We start from the raw sequence: 4,329 nt of genomic DNA, 5'->3' as shown, positions 1-4,329 counted from the left end.
ATGCAATGCAGTGCACTATTACTTGCGGTGCGGTTTGGTTATGCCATTTTGTGAACGGTTTTGGTGCAGTCTTTGTGATCTGTGCAGTTTGGTGAACACCCCTAGATAAAAGTATACAAAAACAAGATTTCAACTGAACTATGGGTGGCAAAATTTGACACAACCCACGAACCTCACATGCCACAACACGAAATTAGCAGGTTATGGATTGAGCTCTAAAGGGTTTGTGTTATATTCGGGTTGACACGACTGACCTGTTTAATAAATGTGTCAAGTTTGTGTCTAACTCATAGAACCCGTTTGACCCATCTAAACTATTTGTAATATTGAAATATAATTTAGTTTTAAATGATTATTTGTGATGTAGTTAATCATTAGTTATGAATTTTATATTAAAAAACCTTTTTTTTTTTTTTGGTTTTTCATAGTTCAAATTAATTTGGTTAATATTAAAATTTGTATTTTTTTCCCGCTTTGATAAAACCTAATAAATAGATCAACACGACTAACCTGTTTAATAACAAGTCATGTTAGGTTTGGAAAAATATTGACTTGTTTAATAAACGTGTTGGATTAGTGTTAACCTATATAGTCAAATACTCCTAAGTTGACACAATACGAATCCGACACATGAACACGAATTGTCACCCTTAAGCTAGACCCAGTACAATTGTACAAACAATACTTCACATTTATCAACATATCAGTTTTTTTTTTCCTTGGGATTCAAAGGATGAGGGATGGAGTCATAAATTTTTGTTTTGAAAGCCAAACTAATTGTTTGATTATGGAGGCCATTTTTTACATGGGAGTGAGTTTTTTTTTTTTTTTTTTTTATACTAAATTTTCCTTAAATTTTGTCTTTATTTAAACTTAGAGGTGTAGAGATATTTTTGAACTATGAAAATAAGGATCCCAAGTTGGTGAAAGCCCCTTAAATAGTAGTATAAATAAACTACCTCCATCAAATAATATAAACAACTGAGTTTCTCTCTTCTCTCCCATCTCTCTCTTTTGTCTCCCTCTCTCTCTCTATCCATCAAACCCACACAGGCAACAACCATAACCAAATCTAACAATCCCACTACTACCAACAACCACTTACCACCGAAACTTAGCCCAACCATTGAAATCCAGCCATCACCACCACCACTGAAACACCACTAGACTAGAAAACAAAAAACCTCCACCAAACCACCCAACTAAAACAACCACCACCACCGAAATTCAACCTAACCATTGAAACTTGCCCATCACCACCACCACTAAAACACCACCCAACTGAACCAATCACCACCATCGAAACTGAAAGAAAGAAAAAATCAACTACCACCACAGGAAAACACCGAACCACAACCAACCACCACCACCGAAGCTCAACATTGATTTACAGCCACTCACCCAAATGTTGATCCATAGCCTAACCACCAATTTACAATCACTCAAACCGTCATTTGAAATAAGGAGAGAGAGAGAGAGAGAGAGAGAGAGAGTCTAAAAGTGAGAGGGACTAAAGTTAAGAGATAAGCTAGGAGAGAAAGAGCAAATAAAATATGGAATTTTAAGTTTACAACCTATATATTGGCATATGTAGGTTGTAAATTAGCTATTTGGGAGAGGGGGGGGGGGGTTACACCCTTAATGCTAATGGTCTAACACTTTTTTTTTTTTTTTGTTGTAAATTAGCTATTTGGGAGAGGGGGGGGGGGGTTACACCCTTAATGCTAATGGTCTAACACTTTTTTTTTTTTTTTGGAGAAAGTAATGGTCTAACACTTGTATCAGTGTTTTTATAATAAAAAAAGTACCACAATTTAGCCAACTAAACTCAAAATTTATCTACATCAATCTATATAAAATTGTGTTAAAAATAAAAATACTTAATTAATATAGTAACCAGTGTATTTAGACCATGAATATCGGAGTTAACTCTCTAACTTTTATTTTTTATTTTTATAATTTTAAATAAACTAGACTAGATGCAAGGGAGTGTATTTCAAAGCCCTGCTTCTTCGAGGGCTTTTCACAGGCGCTCTTTTACACCCACGCAGCGAGAGAAAATGGCGAATGAACAGCACTCGTCGTCGCCGCGGCCATGGCTTCTAGACGCAGTGCCTTTCATGGTGGTTCTCCTGATAGCAGCCCACGTCCTCGCTTTGGTACACTCTTAGAAAACCATTTCTTTCTCTCACTCCTTTACCTTTCTCTCTCTCCAATTCCAACTAGATCTCTGATTTCCTTTCTCTTCACACTCTTTCAGGTCTACTGGATTTACAGATTAGCCACCGAGAAACAGCCTCAGAGGAGAAAGGCACACTGAAAACTAACACTCCAAAGTCTAATTTCATTCAGCAAAATGGGCAAAGGTTTTGGTTAAACCCTAATTCGTCGACTGTGATGTAAGAAAAAAAATTATATAATTAGTTTTGGTTAATAGAACTATTTGTTAATGTTAATGTTTTTAATTGTTATTGCAATGTAATTTACTTCATTGATTCATGTCTTTATACGGTTTAAAGCAAGTTGATGTGATAGTAGTGATACATTTGAGTGTTTCTTGTATCATAGTTGCTGAGTTTTCAGAGGTTTTGATTTATTCTATGTTGTTTTTCTTTTGGGCAAGTTTAGTTCTAGAAAACAGTAGTTGCTGTGTCTTTGGGGTTATATCAGTTTTTTCTTTTCTTTTGTAGGCCCTTTTTGGTTGCTGAGAAAACTAGGAAGAAGAAAAATTACTAATTATTTAGTGTGCATTTATGGATATCCATTACTTCTAGATCTGCTACATGCTCCCTTTGGTAGATGAGGGAATGTAAAAATGAAAAAATGGTGCATGCGCGAGTAAGTGAAGTTTGTTTACAGTTTCCTGCACCAAACACGTAAACCCTAGGCATCATCACCAAACAAAGATCAACACATATTATTAAATCATAATTCTTATTCCAAATCTGGATTTCATGATTACAATTTTAATAGTTAAATAGTGTTTTGGGATTACACCAATATCAAAGACACCTAATTAAATCCCTTAAAACCTGCATCATTAAAATCTAAATTCAAAATTCAAAAACAGAAATAATTTCAAATTCAAAATCTGAAATGATTTTGGTGTTTCTTGCATCATTTATGATGCAAGGAGCATTAAAACAATCTAAGATTTTATGTTTGATTTTGAAATTAATTTTGTTTTTGAATTTGGTTTTTAATGTTGAGAGTTTTAAGGGATTTAATTAGGTATTTTCCATATTAAACTATTGCTTTTGTAATTGTGAAAGGGAGTATGATTTGGAATAAGAATTTTATGACTTAAGAATGTCTTTGATGCAGGAGATGCAAGAAAATTATTATTTAATATTATTTATGTTTGCAAGTCAATTGTATTTTTATGTTTTAAGCCCTAGTAGTTTATTGGGCTATTAGTATTTTAATTTGGGAAGTAAGGTTATTTTTGTAATAAGGCAATTAGGGTTTCCTAGCCAATTAGAACTATTTTTCTTTTCTTTTGTAGGCCCTTTTTGGTTGCTGAGAAAACTAGGAAGAAGAAAAATTACTAATTATTTAGTGTGCATTTATGGATATCCATTACTTCTAGATCTGCTACATGCTCCCTTTGGTAGATGAGGGAATGTAAAAATGAAAAAATGGTGCATGCGCGAGTAAGTGAAGTTTGTTTACAGTTTCCTGCACCAAACACGTAAACCCTAGGCATCATCACCAAACAAAGATCAACACATATTATTAAATCATAATTCTTATTCCAAATCTGGATTTCATGATTACAATTTTAATAGTTAAATAGTGTTTTGGGATTACACCAATATCAAAGACACCTAATTAAATCCCTTAAAACCTGCATCATTAAAATCTAAATTCAAAATTCAAAAACAGAAATAATTTCAAATTCAAAATCTGAAATGATTTTGGTGTTTCTTGCATCATTTATGATGCAAGGAGCATTAAAACAATCTAAGATTTTATGTTTGATTTTGAAATTAATTTTGTTTTTGAATTTGGTTTTTAATGTTGAGAGTTTTAAGGGATTTAATTAGGTATTTTCCATATTAAACTATTGCTTTTGTAATTGTGAAAGGGAGTATGATTTGGAATAAGAATTTTATGACTTAAGAATGTCTTTGATGCAGGAGATGCAAGAAAATTATTATTTAATATTATTTATGTTTGCAAGTCAATTGTATTTTTATGTTTTAAGCCCTAGTAGTTTATTGGGCTATTAGTATTTTAATTTGGGAAGTAAGGTTATTTTTGTAATAAGGCAATTAGGGTTTCCTAGCCAATTAGAACTAAGGTTTAGCAATTCTTTATAAGCAACCT

At 32.8% G+C, this 4,329-nt stretch overlaps 1 long non-coding RNA gene across 1 annotated transcript; it reads left to right on the top strand.

Moving 5' to 3' along the window:
• Positions 1-1,925: 1,925 nt before the first annotated feature.
• Positions 1,926-2,596, top strand: LOC111986935 (uncharacterized). Its single transcript, XR_002880231.2, has 2 exons — positions 1,926-2,159; positions 2,261-2,596. It is a non-coding gene; the product is annotated as an uncharacterized LOC111986935 (long non-coding RNA).
• Positions 2,597-4,329: the final 1,733 nt, after the last annotated feature.

This window comes from Quercus suber, unplaced genomic scaffold, assembly GCF_002906115.3.
Source record: "Quercus suber isolate HL8 unplaced genomic scaffold, Cork oak 2.0 scaffold_236, whole genome shotgun sequence".
In the NCBI taxonomy this organism is placed as follows: domain Eukaryota; kingdom Viridiplantae; phylum Streptophyta; class Magnoliopsida; order Fagales; family Fagaceae; genus Quercus; species Quercus suber.
Note: the sequence above shows the minus strand (reverse complement) of the source record. Positions and strands in the feature narration are given on the sequence as shown.